Raw genomic sequence first — 18,412 nt, 5'->3', positions numbered from 1 at the left:
ATTTTGAGCAAGGTATTTAATCTCTCAAGACCATGTTTTTATTTGAATTTTTAAAACAAAAGGATATTACTCAGCCATAAAAAAGAATGAGGTAATGCCATTTACAGCAACAGGGATGGACCTAGAAAATATCATACTAAGTGAAGTTAGACAGTGAAAGACAAACATCATATTACTTATATGTGGAATCTTAAAAAAAAAAAAAAAGGATACAATGAAGTTATCTGCAGAACAGAAACAGACTCACAGACTTTGAAAAGCTTATGGTTACCAAAGGGGACAGGTGGGGGAAATGGGAGGGATGGACTTGGGGTTTGGGATTGGCATATGCCCACTAAGGTATATGGAGTGGTTGGCCAATGGGGACATGTGGTACAACACAGGGAACTCTACCCAGTCTTCTGTGATAAGCTATGTGGGAAAAGAACCTAAAAGAGAATGCATATGTGCATATGTATGACTGAATCACTGTGTTGTACAGCAGAAATTATCACAACCTGGTAAATCAACTATACTTCAATAAAACTTAAGAAAAATGAAAGGATTGAATTAGATCAATGTCTCCATATATGTTCCCTGGAAATGCCAAAATTAAAAGATATTCTAGAGTAAAACTCTTCAATGGTCAAATTAACAATTACAAAGCTATTACCTGGAACTAGACAGTTGTGATGGTTGTGAGTGGACCTAATGACAGGAAATCATACTTTAAAATGGTAAATTTTATGTTACGTGCATCTTACCACAGTAAAAACTATACATATTTCCAAACAATTTAAGACTCAGTAACTTCAGATGCACAGTGACTCAAGAAGGGAATATAACATGCAGAATTTCCCAAAGTTCTTTAATTATAAAACTTCTGGGGAAATGCCCACTAATAAATTACAACACAGTATATCATGATATATTAGTGATCTATTTAAGTGTCCCTGGAAAATGCCAGATTAGGTAGTTGTTCTGGACTGAATACTCTTGATTATATAATCATTCTTTCTTCTCCTTACTTCTCTAATTTTGCCAAAGTTTCACTATTTGAAATTTTTTTCCTCTAATACTTTTAGGATAGTCACTAACACAAAGTTATCATTCTTTTCATAGCTTTTATTCTCTTTACAGATTTTTATATTGGCATGATCAATTCTTCCCTTTGATTATTTTGTCTTTATTTTGTGGGCATATCTACTATGTAGAACTTTCAGAAATTTATTAAATAAATTTTAATAACTTTCAGAGAAAATAAGAACAAGGGAAAATGACTTTCTTAACCCCAAAGTCAATTAAGACGATATTATATAATAGCTTATGCTAAGAAGGCATGTATAAAAGATCTTAATAGAATGATATAGCTTGGAGAAATTATTTATTAATTTAGTCAAAAACACAGTCTGATTAAATTTATCTACATATCAAGTTATTATTAATGGGTCATAATGTCTTTTATGTGTGTTTTGGGTTATGGTACAAAGATTTATGATGTTACTTTTGTAGTCAATTTTCACTCAAGCAAAATAATAAAGGATTTTGATTATTTTAAAATATAAACCCCAAAAAAGTGTGGGTGATACAATCCTGGCAAAGACTAAGGTAGCATGTGCAATCTGTCCTGAAAACCTTTAGAAATCCAATAGTGATCCACCACATGGTGTGTTGAAGACAGTAATTCACTGTCAAACAGTTACTCTGAAGGAACTTCTTATTTTATTATGCCTTGTAACAGGGAAATTCAATAAAATAGTATTCTTGAATTCTCCACAGTAACTGAATTTGTGTGAGTCTGTGTATGTGTTTGTGTGTATGTGTGTGTGTACATGCATGCACATGTTTAATCTCATTTGTCTTCACAGGAAGATATATTTCTAAGAGTCCACAGTCATTATCAGGTATAAAAAATTCAGCAGTTTTTGGGAAATAAGTTTAAATAATAGCTACGTAGAATCTCATAAATGTAGAGAAACATAGCTTTATTTCTATCCTAGCTATATTGATGACATAAGTCACAGAAGAATTAATTCAGCATCTTCTTTCTTGGGGAATTGGGTTCACCTAAGGTAATAACAGACTCAAAATGTTATGAAGTAGAAAAAGACTGAAACCCTAAGGGCCACCATTATTTTAAGTTAATCACACACTTCAGAGCTGTCTTGTTCGATGTCTCTATTGCAAGAAAAATCTATCTATGAATCTGTGTGTTTTCCCTTAGAAGATGATTAAGAATGCAGTTTAGCATACTAAGTGGCAGAGTACAGGGGAAAAAAATTTGATTAAATTATTCCTTTATATATTATTTCAGCCAGCCAGAGTCCCTCCTCATAAACAGCCACTTAATACCATACCACACAAACTAGAGCAAGTATATATATGTGTGTGTATATGTGCATACACACACACACACACACACACACACACACACACACACACACACATATATATATATGTATGAATAATGTCATATTGGAACTTCAATTTAACAATAAACCAAAGCAGCATAGACCTCATAAGCTTCAAATTCAACCATTTTTTTCTCCATTTTTTTCCCCAAAGAGTATAATAATAGTTTTATACTGGAGAAAATATAATTTGTTATTTTCCCAAAACACATTTCAGGAGCTAAGTGATTATTAGAGTGATTACAAAATGAGCCAATAAGTAAATCTTTACAACTTAAGCTAAAAAGTAGAAGGAAAATAGATTAATAGTTTTGATTGGATTGTCACCTATTAAAATGGATATTATTGCTATTTTACTTAGGAGAAATTTTTCATAAGGAGTATGTCAATTGAGAAACAAAAATTAAAAGGAAATGCAATTATATGATCTATTGAAAATCAGCCAATAAGTAAATTCAGTCTTTACGATCTTGTCCCTCACTCTTAGGCTTTTGGGGAGTTTATATTTTTAACCAATTCTTAATGATCTGCTACCATTACTATTAATAGCAACAATTGATATTTGCTTAAAAATACAAATTTGAATACTTTTTTCATATGCATCACTTATAATCTTTTAAAAACAGTAAAACAAATATTAATACTGGGGGATACAAAAATGGTCATGATTTTCACAGCTGTGGTGTAGGGTCTCAGATCAGACACCCTTTGACATCCAAGTCTCACACCCTTCCCTCCGTACTAGGCTGTCTCCCATATGACTTACAAGGACATTGTTTATGAAAACATGCTTATTCCAGTTCAAAAAATATGCACATGGGTCTCACAAGCTGGCCCTCTCTTTAGATTGATCAGCCTTTCTAGAAACTCTAGAATGAGAAGAGTAAGAATAATTTCCTGGTTTACTGTGCAGAACTTAAGCTCAGCAGATCTTTTTCCTACTTTTTTCTCTATCTCATTCATTCTCAAACAGGGAGTAATTTAAAAAATTAAAATTTCCGGAGTTCCCGTCGTGGCTCAGAGGTTAACAAATCCAACTAGGAACCATGAGGTTGCGGGTTTGATCCCTGGCCTTGCTCAGTGGGTTAAGGATCCCGCGTTGCAGTGAGCTGTGTTGTAGGTCGCAGACACCTGATCCCGTGTTGCTGAGGCTCTGGCATAGGCCGGTGGCTACAGCTCTGATTAGACCCCTAGCCTGGGAGACTCTATATGGTGCAGGTGTGGCCCTGAAAAGACAAAAGACAAAAAAAAAAATCCACTGTGTTTCATAATAGTGTTTATATACACAAGATTGTGAAGCGTTCATAATCTCTTTCTCTTTGTCTAATCTGTGCTTTCACAGTTCCAACCAAATATATTCCCTCCAGCTATGAGATAAAGAAAAACTTAAACTTTATATACTAATTCTCTTACTCCTCTCCTATTATCAAAACTAGGATTATTAAAATGTTAGCAGCTAGAATGTGCTGGAAATTTACATGTATGGTAGACTTCAGTTTTTCAAATAATAATATGCGGTCTCTAGAAAATTAAAAAAAAATCACAAGCACAGGAAAGTTTGAAGAGATATCATAAATTCTATATCATCATATGGCTCATAAGATACATAATGGGATTCTGTATCTCTAAAGATCAAGGGCTTAATCACAGGGTTACACACCACAACCCTTCATTACTATCGTAAATCATAAATTGTCCAGCCTTTCATTAGCTAACAGGGAGGGTATGGGGGGTGGGTGCAAAAATACATACAATTTTTTTTTAAACAAGCAAGATAAGAAAGTGAACTTCACTAATATTTAAGACTTCAGTTAGCACTAGTTGCACCTCTTCATAGGTCAGATGGCCATGTGTCTGGAGGTATTGGTGAGGCCTCTGAGGGAGGCCTGGAAACTACACAGAGTAAGGGGGTTGACAGTGCTGCCCACAAGTTCATGTACTTTCAGTATGCTACAGGTCACCTGGCCATATGTAAGTGGGTTTTCAGAATACATTATCATAGGGTTTTTTTTTAAATAGTTTAATTAATTAATTTATTTATTTATTGTTATTTCCCCAATATAATTTTTTTTCCTACTGTACAGCACAGTGACCCAGTTACACATACATGTATACATTCTTTTTTCTTACATTATCATGATCCGTCATAAGTGACTAGACATAGTTCTCAGTGCTTAACAGCAGGATCTCATTGCTTATCCACTCCAAAAGCAATAGTTTATATCCATTAACACGAAGCTCCCAATCCATCCCACTCCCACATTATCATAGTTTTTAAATAAAGTAATTCTCACAAAACGGATACATGGATTCACGTAATTTCTTGCGAAGAAATTGTGTATTGAAAATAAAACATAAACACAAGTGAATAATAAAAAAATGAGAGTTGATGTTTCTACACTCACCCAAGCTTTTCTTTAGCTATATCATGAAATAAAACAATGATACTCTAGTGTAAGAAATTATAAAGAGTGGCTGAAAGCTTTTTTAAAGTTATCAAACTGTGGATTCATATCCACTGTCATTGTAAAGAAACTTGCTCTTGAGATACAGGTAACAATACGTCAAATACACACAATTTAAAATAAATTCATATATATTTGAGATGCTATTCAAAAATTTCTAACGGACTGAGCTACGTGAAGAAGATTTAGAGACAAATCAGATTGCTGCATACTCTTGATCATACGTCTTATCTCTGCCCAGAAAGGGAAAGTATGTCTCACTTATTTTTGTGAGTGTGTGCCTCTGCTTCTTAAAAACGGCTCTTCTACCAACAAATTCCTAGGCATCCTTGTTATTTTGTACTTGTCTATATATGTTTCTCATTTCACATTTTTCTATTGTTTTGTTATATTCCAAAAAGAATTCTTATGTCAGCATATACTACAAAAACTGTCTTCTTCAAGACTGCTCACAATCTAGAGTTTTGACTAGAAATCTGAGCTCAAGTATCTCTATTTAACTTCAGATTCAAACTGGATTCATGAAATACCCTATTAAAGCAAAAAACAAAATTCTTGAGCAAAGTATTGAAGTACATAATAATAATGGTAATAATGTCCAAACTGTGAGAAAATTCTCCAGATTTCTCAAAATTATAGGAGTATTGAACATCATCAACTAATGAGCAATTTAAACAAATTTTGTTTGTTTGTTTTTAGGGCCGCACCCGAGGCATAAGGAGGTTCTCAGGCTAGGGTTAGAATCGGAGCTACAGCTGCCGGCCTACACCACAGCCACAAACAATGCAGGATCCGAGCTGCGTCTGTGACCTATTCCACAGCTCACGGCACCGTCATATCAATAACCCAGGGATCGAACCCACAACCTCATGGTTCCTAGTCAGATTCGTTTCCTCTGTGCTAGGATGGGAACTTCCTGATTCAAACAATTTTGATAGAAGGCCCCAAGAGCAAAAACAAGCAACGTGAGGAAAGTCAAACTTGAGGAGGGGGGATGATATATCTAAGATGGTGACCAAGTGTGTTAAATGTTAGATGCTAAGTGAGATTCCGGAATTCCTATGTTAGACTGTCTTTACATGTATATGGAATCAGAATTGTCTATAATAGCTATTAACAGTTTTTAATAGTTCTTTTACTTAGGGGTAAAAAGAATAAATCATAAAACCTTTCAATTCACTAATTTTACCTTGACGGCTCAACCACTGCATGAAAAATAAAATGCCTCATTTCCCCAGTAAGTTCTTGAAAGAAGTGACTATACAATATCTAACATATTTGAGATGTTTAACAAATATTTACATTAATAATGTTAGATCTTGAAATCAAATGACATAATTTGGCTTTCTCTCATTCAAGCAATGAAAATTCGTAATAGACCCAGGATAAGGAGAGAGGATGTGAGAAATTCTACGCGTAGACCTTGGCAAGAGCACTGCTCTCTGGACTCAGAATTCTGCAGAGCACTGCCCCTTGGGTTAGGGAATAAACAGAGGCATCAGGACTGGAAAGAACCCTCACATACCCTAGCTCCCCCACCTAAATCTCTCATCAGGCTTTATTAGAAGGCTTTATTAGAAGGATTGTCAAAATATCACAGTTTAGTACTCCTGGCCCTGAGTAACTGTAGGCAATAGAATTTTCAGGGCTAGCAACACAGTACTAACCCAACAGTAAAGTGGATTTGTTAAAAGTATGAATTTTTGATTCAAACATCCTGGATTTAATTCTGGCCTCAGTCCTTTCCCCACTGTGTAAATTTGAGAACTTTAACTCTCAAGGATACAATTTCCTTTTCTGTTAAATGGGAGACATTTTATCATTTACCTCATAAAGCCATTGTGATGATTAAATAAGTCCATACACGCAACATGCTTAGATAGCACTTAACCCATAGCAAGAACCAAAAAAGCAAAATACAAGCAATAATAGTTATTCTTTCTTCTCATTTTTTTTTCACTCTGGATAATTCTAAGCCATTGAAGAATGGCTATAATATTAGAGTGATGAATACTAATAGGGCCAAAGAGGACATACTAGATATTTCAGTTTGGATCAAATTAGACGAGATAAAATATATAGAATCTACAATTCAGCATCTGACGCAGCCTGAGCAAAAAAATCCCAACAACCACATGGATTTTTGCCAGAGTGTTTGATTATGGAAAAGAGCCTCAGGTGACCTCTTTAAGTGAACTGCCTTTGGGAAAATATTTCCAGGTGGCTTTGAGGAGTTTGTCTGACTCTATGCTTTGATAAATTGCTTAGAATTTAACCACCATAATTTTATGTCCATAACGAGCAGATTATAGGGAGATGTAAGCACATTTTAAATGCAAATATTGTGCTGGTTGTAGTTATTCACAAGGTATACATTATACACAGTTGCTGAAGTTCCCCTGAACAAAAGAAGCAGAAAAATGCCAAGGCATTTTTGAAAATGTGTTTTATTCATGGCTCTGAAAGTAGTTGAAGCCAATTGAGGGAGGAGTAAACCCTCCTTCTATTTTAATGATTTTAATTTTGCTAATGGAATGTTAGTGGAAAGAGTTGGGGAGACATGTGGTGCTGATTGTGTTGTTCGGTATTGATGTTGCTTGCAAATTAAATGTACCTAAGTAGCCACCTGTTTATGCTTATGATTATGTAAAGACCCATATGTTTCCCTCTCTACACAGGGGAGGTAAATATTGAAAAAATTATTCTGGTGTGAAGGGTGAAAACAGCAGCAATTCTTCTGTAACTGTCAACATATGCTATGGTGTTTCCTTTAATGTTCTGCTTTGTCTGACATATTTGCTGATTTTTACCATGCAGTGTTCAAAAAAATCTGTTACCCATGGTTATACAAAACAATTAAAAATCCGTTTACATTAAATTCAAATTAGGAAGAGATATAATTTTCCAATGTAACCATAAGTTTTAAATGGATTTCAGAGCTTATGATTTAAATAGATTTTGATTTGCACAATAAAGAAAACCAAACTTTTTTTTTTCTAAATTTGCCAGCATATAAAAAGGAACATTTTCTTCCTAAGTACATCTTTTGATTCCATATTACTAGGCAACAACAACAACAAAAAAATGAACTCAAATAACATAAATTTGAAAATCCCACCTAAAATCAGCAATGACACTTTGACTGGCAAGCCCACCATTCCCACTAGATTGGATTTGGAAAACAGTTGGATGAACCTCATACTCAAGATCTAAGCCTGGTACCTAGTTAGAAGAGCTCATGAGTAGCTTTGAGATAAGCCTGGGTAGAACATTGGGAGATCTGGTTCAGGCTAACACTTTTGGAACTAGTTCAGATTACTCAGAGATTGGCCCCACAGTAGTGCACAGGAAAGATCAGAGAGATGGACTTGCTCTTGTTGATCGCTTTAAACACTGCAGATAAATGATTTGGAATTTCAGATGGTTTATATCTTTTTGAGAAGGGCTTAAATGTCAACTGTCTAGCAACCTAGGCATGACAGTGTCTGACATCCCAATAAAATATTTGCAAAGAGACACAGACTATGTTAGAAAAGATGAAAATTTGTATCATCAAAAACTAAGCATAATAGACTAACTTCCCAGAAAGTCAGAAGAACCTATTTTCATAATAAGAAAGATAGAGCTGAATAAGAACATTAGAGGCCTAATCACACTAGGTCTCATGAAACAGAGAAGCCTCTCTAAAGTTTTTTAAAGGTAATAAGGGAATAACAATATTTAACAATCATTGATACTTATTAAACAAATGAAAAGAGATGATCATTGAGTACTATATATTGATCATTGATCAAATAAGTACTCAATGATCATCTCTTTTCATTTATTTAATTCTTGAAGAATTTTACTAGATAAATAGTATTAATATTTCCTAACCTTATAGACAAAGGTATTAATAAACTCATACACTAAAATACATCAAAGAGTTCACCTAGTCTTTCATAATTTTGGTATTTCTTTCAATCTTGACATGTACATAGAGATAGAAATGTTTTAACAACTATACCACTTATATTCATTTGGATTCTACTTGTTTCATTTAACATTAAACAATGATTAAACTTCATGTTTTAAAATATTTTTGATAAATATAATGTTTAATATGTTCAAATACGTTATTTCTCTCTGGTTTTTCATTAAATTTATAATATGAAAGTTCTTTCAAATACAAATATAAAATAGTTTTACTTAAAATGTAACTTTTTCATCTACCTCAAATTTCCTTTGCTATGTGGTATAAAATTGATAATCCAATTTCATCTATTGTTTCTTAAATTGACAATTATGCAATAATAATTTACTAAATAAGCCTTCCTTTAATCCCAGATGTGCAGTACTGACTTTTCCAAATAAAAAGTAATACTCTATACTAAGATCTGTTTCATAGCTGTAAACAAATGTTTAAGTTCCATGGTACTAAAGTCAAATTCAAAGTATTGCTCTGATGTGTCTACAAAAACAAGTAATGCTATTATTAATTTATTAAGCTTATCATTTTCTATAAAGGAAATATAGGGTAATTCATATAACTTTGTAATATATTTTGATATTGGTAGGACAAATATTCCCTCCTTGTTCTGTTTTTTAAATATTTGCTTGAATATTTTCACTTCGTTATTCTCCCAAATGAACTTTAGAATAATTTTCTCAAGAGCCAACATAATAATTATAATATGGGAATTATGTTTGTCATTGTGTTAACCTCAAATAAATCCATGTGCAACTGATACCTGTACAATATTCAGTTTCCTGATTCAAGCACTTAAATTTGTATTTTTGTTTACTTTTAATAAATAGGTAAGCTTTTATATTATTTTATTTTATGTTATTTTAAGCAAATAATAAATGAGTTGAAGTTTTCTAATATTCTTTATATTAGGTATGAAGATAATAAGCCTAGATGTTCTATGTATTTTACATTGTTATCTTCAAACAGATTACCCTTCAATATTCTAAATGGTTATAAATAGAAAGTCATGTCTATATATACATGTATTCTATATATAAAAATTTGTATATGTACATGATTTATTAATATGCTTTATACATATTTTCTCATTTTTAATATTTTTATTCTGTCATCTTATTAGACTCACTTATTTTTTAAAATTTTATTTCTATTTCTATTGAAGTATAGTTGATTTACAATGTTGTGTTCATTTCTGCTCTACAGAAAAATCATTCAGCTATATATACATACATATATATATATACACATTATTTTTTCAATATTCTCTTCTAATTACAGTTTTTCATAGGACACTGACTACAGCTCTCTGTGCTATATAGTAGGACCTTGTTGTTTATCTCCTCCATGTATAAGAGCTTATGTCTGCTCACCCCAGCCTCCCACTCCACCCCTCTCTGAATCCCCTCTCCCTTGGCAACCACAAGTCTGTTTTCCTTGTCTGTAGGCTCACTTATCAATTTTAACAAATTAAAATTTTTTTTATTTGACTCTACCTTTTTTTTTCTAGGTAATCTTACTGCAAATAATGATTACCGCCTTATTTCTAAATCTTTCTACTTCATTTGTTTCTGGCCATATTTACTAACTCAAAATTCCATGATGACATTAATTAAATAAGAGTAACAAAAAAAAAGGAGTTCCTGTCATGGCTCAGGGGTTAATGAATCCGACTAGGAACCATGAGGTTGCGGGTTTGATCCCTGACCTTGCTCAGTGGGTTAAGGATCTGGTGTTGCCGTGAGCTGTGGTGTAGGTCTCAGACATGGCTCAGATCCCGCGTTGCTGTGGCTCTGGCGTAGGCTGGTGGCTACAGCTCTGATTCGACCCCTAGACTGGGAACATCCACATGTGGCGGGTGCAGCACTGGAAAAAGACAAAAAACAAACAAGCGAACAAAAAAAACACTCATATGAGAACAAGTCTTTTTTTTTTTTTATAATTTTATTATTTTCCCACTGTACAGCAAGGGGGTCAGGTTATCCTTACATGTATACATTACAATTACATTTTTCCCCCCACCCTTTGTTCTGTGGCAACATGAGTATCTAGAGAAAGTTCTCAATGCTACTCAGCAGGATCTCCTTGTAAATCTATTCTAAATTGTGCCTGATAAGTCCAAGCTCCTGATCCCTCCCACTCCCTCCCCCTCCCATCAGGCAGCCACAAGTCTCTTCTCCAAGTCCATGATTTTCTTTTCTGAGGAGATGTTCATTTGTGCTGGATATTAGATTCCAGTTATAAGGAGAAAAAGGAACCCTCCTGCACTGTTGGTGGGAATGTAAACTGGTACAGCCACTATGGAGAACAGTTTGGAGATACCTTAGAAATCTATACATAGAACTTCCATATGACCCCGCAATCCCACTCTTGGGCATCTATCCGGACAAAACTCTACTTAAAAGAGACACGTGCACCCGCATGTTCATTAGAACAAGTCTTTTGTATGGTTTACTGGGCTTTCCTACTTGGTGCCTATACATGACTCCAAAGTGCTGCTGACAGTGTGAGTGTCTGTCGCTTTCTGCGTCAGGCCTTGTCATTCTTTAAGATTCTGTGGGTTTTTAAACTCATGTTTCTAACAACAACAACAAAAACACAAAAAAACCTACACAGAGATACTAAAAGCCATTAAATTGTATGCTTAAAACAGCTGAATTTTAGGCTATGTAAATTACACCTCAATAAAGCTGTTAATTAAAAAAAAATGGGAGTGAGGAGGGATGGACAGTTAGGTAGTAGCTTCAAAAAAGCAGTTCAACTGGCCCTCTCATTAGTTCCTGTGGAATATAAATTAGTAGTCTCTCCAGAATGTGATTTGGCAATATGCATCAAAAAACAACTTTTTGAAAACATTTTTACTTTTGATGTTATAATTTTATGTATATGAAATTGTTATAATAATCAGAAGTGCAGACAAAACATCAGTTAAATGGCTGCTTATTATAGCATAAATTGCATAAATGACCATGTTTGGAAGGGATTTATTAATTATGGTAAGGCATATGAGGATCTATTACAGAGAAAATAAAAATTATGTTTTGAAGACTAATGACATAGGCAAGTCCTCAGAAATAGGTTCATTTTTCAATATATTAAAATATGTGTCTATATGTGTACGTGTATGGTGTACTAGGAAAAAATGCAAAGAAATGTACCAAATATTAATGCTAAGAGCTCTGGTGATGAGATTATAGGGAGCTTTAATTTACTTTATTACATTTTCCTCTATTTTCTAATTTTCTACAATACATATGTGGCATTTGTAAAGCTGGGAAAAGTCAATACATTATATAACTTTAAAAAGTTGTGTTCCTTATGTCCATACAAAAATCTGCACATGAATTTTTATAGCAGCTTTATTTATGGTTGCCAAAACTTTGAAGAATCCAAGATGTCCTTCATTTGGTTAGTGAATAAACTGTAGTATATGCAGACAATGGAATATTATTCAATGCTAAAGAGAAATAAGCTATAAAGCCATAAAAAGACATAGAGGAACCTTAAGTGCATATTACTAGGTGACAGAAGCCAATCTGAAAAGGCTACATAGTCCATTATTCCAACTTCATGACATTTTGGAAAAGGCAAAACTATGGAAACAGTAAAAAGATCAGTGGTTATCAGGGATTGTGGGAGGAGAGAGGATGAATAGGCCGATCACAGAGGATTGTTAGGGCAGTGAAAATACTCTGTATGATACCCAATGGTGGATACACGTCATTTATTTAAACCTCTAGAACATGCAATACCAAGAGTAAACCATAATGTAAGCCACGAACTTGAATGATTATGTGTCAAGGAAGGTTCATCAATTGTAACAAGTGTACCACTCTGGTAGGGGATGCTGACAATGGAGGAGACTATGCATATGTAGAGGCAGGGTGTATATGGGAAGTCTCTGCACTTCATACCAATACAGCTGTGAAAACCTAAAACTGCTCTAAAAAACAAAGTCTATTAAAATTTTTTTTTGTTCCAATGGGAGAACCTCTAAATCTTGGATATGTAATTATGCATAAATACAGTAATGTGCTTTACCAATGTCCACTTCAGGAAATGAAGACCTGAGTAGACAAATTTGGTAGACAATCTGGTTCCTCTCATGAAAGTCTCTTGCTAAAGAGACTACTGTCTAAATCTGAAAAGGCTACATTTCACTGACTAAAGTCTACTGCTAAAGCAAAACCATAAAGAGCTTTGGAGGAATTGTGCCTGAGAGAGAAGGAAATGGTAAGAGCAAAAAGTGGTTAGATAGATTTTCAGAAGATGTGCATAAAATATTAATACTATGAAAATTTATAGAACAGTGGCATTTGTAGAAAAGCTTATTTTACTTTTTTTTTTTCTTTTTAGGGCTGCATCTGCAGCACATGGGAATTCCCGGCCTAGGGGTCGAATGGGAGCTGCAGCTCCCAGCCTATGTCATAGCCATAGCAACACCAGATCCAAGCCACATCTATGACTTACATCATGGCTCACATAGAAAAGCGTATCTTAAAATGATCTTTCTGACAGAATTCTGTCCTGATGCTAAAATGTACATAGATAGGTGAAAAGAACATTTTGACCTAGAACTGCAGTCTATTTGTCTTCCAGATAATATACATTTTAGTCATCCAAGGACCAAAGACTTAGAACAGAAATCAAATGGGTACTAAAGAAAACAAAGGCCAAAATATGAAACTGCAAATTAGTGTAGAAGTCTGAATTTTCTGTGCATTTAGATTACTTCACATTTTCTTGCATAGTATATGCAGAATACCCCTTTTAATCTAGGAAAATATTTTGCATAATAGGCAGAGATGAATTTATTTTGCTTCAGTGAACACAGTGGGGAAGATATGCCTTAAGAGATGTCGACCCAGAAAATTTGGAAGAATGGCCCATGATTCCTTGAATAGAAAATTGTCCAAAAAGCAAGGATCCTTATTTAGAGTTTTTCTGAATCATGTGTTCTCATAACATCCAGATGGAAAATAAGAGCAAATTATGTCATATACTTTTCTTTTAATACAAGTACTTAAAAAAAGAAGGTAAAAAAGTTATTCACTATAAAACTATTAAATATATTTTAAACACTTTTGCATAATAATTGTCCTACCAGGTCCTTTTAGAAACTTATATTTTAGTCAAAAAATAGCTATAATCATAAAATGGCTAAATATGAAAGATTTAATCCTTTCAATAGTAGAAAAAAACATAATAAATCACTACTCAATGTAAAATTATGTTTTCTATCAATTAAGTGTATAGTTCCCCAATACAATGAAATAATAAGAGAATTCATTTTGAAAAATATTAATAATACCAGGTGTTTTTGAACCCATACATAAAGAAGCAAGGTTCATTTAACTTTAATCAGTTCCTTAAAGAAATAATTCTATTATTAATCCTGTTTTGTCATTGGTTATTTTTAATACTTTCCTATATTTGTCATATTTATAATTACAATGATTTTGAAAAGGGGGTATAGATATGTTGGGGGCATGTACACAGCATTTGTACATGCCTTGGAAGCCAGAGGTAGAAGATTTGTTTCCTGACCTCTATGGAAATGATAGAGAATATCTCCCTCCTGAGAGACATTCTAGGATAGTAAAGTCTCCCTCCTCTCCCACAGGGCGATCTTATATTCCAAGGCAATAAGACAATGTTTTCTTCAAGGGCAAAGAATGGCACATCTATCAGCAGCCTCTTAACACTTCGAAGATTTCCTAAACTCGGTGTTCCTCAACCATAGTTGAGCACCCACCTGGACCTGTTCTATCTCATGTGTGGGACATGGGGCTCAAGGGGAACCACGAGGGCACGATGACCATGCTGTCTGCTGTGGCGTGAGAAATTAACTGCTACATTCATATGGACATATTGTTTCATTACGGATTTAATTTATGTGGTGTGGCAAGTCAGCCTGGCAGCTACAGACCTATTTAGAGATGGCTTGACCTCTTGACAAATAAAATCCATTTATCCATTTACCTGGTGGAAATTAATTTATGCAGGAAGGACTGCCTGAAGCTCGTTTTTAAAGCATGACTTAAATCCATTAAACATATGAAGGAAATTTTATAGTTAGTGAGTTTTCTAACATTCATGTAAAAATTCCTGTTTCATGTTATTTTAGGAGTAGCATTAATTTAGTTTTTGTTAACATTACAATGCTTATCGCATAGAAAGGAAAAGTTTGAGAGGATGCCACATATCAAGGGGAATCAGAGGATCCTCATTATGACACTAATGTTGGTTGATAAAGACAACATCTCGCTCTTTTCTATGATTGAGCAAGAAGTGCTTCAGAGCACAGTCTGGAATGGTTTAGATATGTATTGGTGCTCTCCAATACACATCACAGTTGAAGCATTGTGTTGAGCCTTCGAAAGGCAGCTACTTGAAATCTGCACGCCCAGACTCAGTATGTGCTAGAAGTGGAAAATACATGCTTGGTTTTAGAGTTACTATGAGATGAATGTAAAATATCTCAAGAATTTTATGTTGATTAAAAGGACAAAATTTTAGATATATATTTTTAATTAAATATATTACTAAAATTAATTTCACCATTTTTTTTTTTTTACTTTCAAAAATATCTGTGCTAGGTGGCCTTCAAGATGGTCCTAGTGATTCCTGCCCCTGTCGCCTGGTAATCACACCTTTGTGCAGTCGCTTCCCAGACTGCACCAGATCTGTCTGAGTGATCAAAAGAATAGAGCAGAAATGATAGTATGTCACTTCTGAGATTAGGTTATAGAAGACTCTGGTTTCTGTTTTGGGCTTGCTCATATCACTCACTCAGGGGAAACCCTACAGAGTGGACCACGTGTCGAAGAACTGAAGCTTCCTGGAACAGCCACATAAATACAAGAGTTTGAATAAACATGAATAAACACATTATACTTCTACTGAACACGGTTTATGTAAATTTAACATAACTATTTACTTAAGTATGTGATCTTGGGCAAGTTACTTGGCCTTTCTATAACTGTTTGCTCATATGTGACATGTGAATTCAATTAGTAAGAGTGTTTAGAACAATTTTACATGTAAAAGTATTTAGAACTTTGTCTGGCACTTCATCAGGATTCTCACTGGAGAGTGTGATGTGAGCAGGATAGCATGTAGGGTAGTAGAGAATGTTCCACATCTAAGCTCTACAATCACATTTCTTACACACTGCTAGCAACACCATCATAAAACTCATAAAATATGATCTAAAAACTCAAACAGAAAAATGTCTTTTATTAAGCCTTGTAATTTTAATGGTGCTTTTATTGATGCAACTGAAACCTTCTGTGAACATGTGGGTTTAGAGATATTATGTAAACTTGCTGTTTGGAAATAAAAAACTGTCCACCAGAAAAAAATGTATTGAAACAAATTCTTTCAGGATATTTCTTATGTCTAAAGAGAAAGCATTTATTATTCATGCTTCATAACATCATGAAGCAGGAACAAATCTCTCCAAGAAGTAACCCAGAAATTTGGAACTTCACTATAACACAAACATTACATTACTTAACAATCTATGTGGACAATACAATCAACTACCAAATGTTAGAATATATTTGTGTTGTGTTTGGCAAAAATAGCATGTTTTCTAACTCATAAAAGGGCTCAGCCAAGAGGGCTGTCTTCTAAAATAACAAATTGTGCTTTTATTTTATTTTATTTTATTTTTAATTTTTTTTTTTGTCTTTTTGCTATTTCTTTGGGCCGCTCCCGCGGCATATGGAGGTTCCTAGGCTAGGGGTCGACTCGGAGCTGTAGCCACTGGCCTACGCCAGAGCCACAGCAACGCGGGATCCGAGCCGCGTCTGCAACCTACACCACAGCTCACGGCAACGCTGGATCGTTAACCCACTGAGCAGGGGCAGGGACCGAACCCGCAACCTCATGGTTCCTAGTTGGATTCATTAACCACTGCGCCACGACGGGAACTCCCACAAATTGTGCTTTTAAAGCAGTAGGTTTGTTTCCATAAAGAACTGAAATGATTGCTTTTTATTTCTTTTAATATATTGAACATTTTTGAGGTGACATAATAAAGACATACGGAAACACAACATTAATATGGGTTGAAACCAGTTATGCATATTGCTAATTTAGTCCCCACTCACATTTAGCTAAAATGAACTTCCACTTTGTTCCTTTAAAGAGTCCATGCCAGAGTTCCCATTGTGATGCAACAGAAATGACCTGACTAGTATCCTTGAGGATGCGGGTTGGATCCCTGGCCTCACTCAGTGAGTCAGGGATCTGGCATTGCTGTGGCTGTGGTGTAGGTCAGCAGCTGTGGTTACAATTTGACCCCTAGCCTGGGAACTTCCATATGCTGTTAAGTGAGGCCCTAAAAAGGAAAAAAAAAAAAAAAAGTCCTTGCTAAATCTCTACAAAGCTTTCCTTTTTAAATTGTTGCTTAAGTTTTCATTTGCTGGAGCTACTTCTACAAAGCTACATTTACTGGTTAAAGGCTGGATAACTTTCTTCAGCAGAGCATCTTTATTCGCAAAGAAAAGGTACCTTGGGTACCCTTGTGAAGGTTATGGTCATCTTCATTAAAATTTCTGAATTAACATGAGAAATTAAGGATCTATGTTCATATACTTCAATACAGAAGGGTGAATGATATCAACAAAATGGGATAAAAGACCTTTGAAAATTGTTTCCTCCATAAAAGTAATGGAAAGACTGGTTAAAAAAAAAAAGCTAGGATTAATTTTTTCAGAACTCTGGAAATTAACCAAAGAAGTGCGAAAATCTGGAGAGTATTCATTAATAAAAAAAAATAGCAGTATCTTAGTAAGAAGAGCAAACATTGTGGCATTTTAACTTGCTGCATTCCCAATTCTCCCACCCTCTTCAACTGCACAATAACCTTGAAAACACAGCAAAGCTAGCAGCCTAGCAGTCACAAGATGGAGCAAAAAGAAGTTGGAGTTCCTTCAAAGCTCATTCTCAGAAAATTGTTATTATTTGACATATCTGGTGACTCTCTGGAAGATTCTATTTGCAATGCTGTCTTTATTCAATCTCTTTCAAGTTCACTCAGTGGGAAAAGACTTTCCCTCAGGCCATTTATCAAAAACAATGAGAGGCAATTATTTAATATTTGTGGCTGCCTGCAGTGGTGTATAACAGTTGGAGCAAAACCAGGTTGCCCAAAAAGCCTAAAAAGGAAAGGTAAGGAATGAGATGTCCATCAGGACACTGGAAAGTTCCAACATATTCCTAGAAATCTAAAGGACTGTATGCATATATGGTAACTGTGCACATATCCAGAAATACGTGCATGCTCACGAAAGACCTGAGAAGTCCTTAAGGCTCTCAATTCTGGTTGACTTTGAAACTCTACATAAGCAGGAAATAAAAGCTAAGCAGGAGTTTTCAATAGCCTCACTGAGTGTTGAAGGCATGCCCCCGTATGAGCACAAAATCTCTTGACAAAGACTGGGAGACTTCTTGGTTCTGGTTGTTTAAGGAAATTTCTGTCCAGACATTCATTTTGCATCAAGATAACTGGGCAGAGACTTCAGTGACCACACATCACAAAGAATGCAGACTTTGCAACTTACTTCAAAAAGTCACTAAAA

At 34.6% G+C, this 18,412-nt stretch overlaps 1 protein-coding gene across 2 annotated transcripts in view; it reads right to left on the bottom strand.

Moving 5' to 3' along the window:
* THEMIS (thymocyte selection associated) overlaps positions 1–18,412 on the bottom strand; it is a 195,219-nt gene that overhangs the window by 133,126 nt on the left and 43,681 nt on the right. The gene's annotated exons all lie outside the window — the stretch shown is intronic.

The sequence above is a fragment of the Phacochoerus africanus genome, chromosome 2, assembly GCF_016906955.1.
Source record: "Phacochoerus africanus isolate WHEZ1 chromosome 2, ROS_Pafr_v1, whole genome shotgun sequence".
In the NCBI taxonomy this organism is placed as follows: Eukaryota; Metazoa; Chordata; class Mammalia; order Artiodactyla; family Suidae; genus Phacochoerus; species Phacochoerus africanus.
Note: the sequence above shows the minus strand (reverse complement) of the source record. Positions and strands in the feature narration are given on the sequence as shown.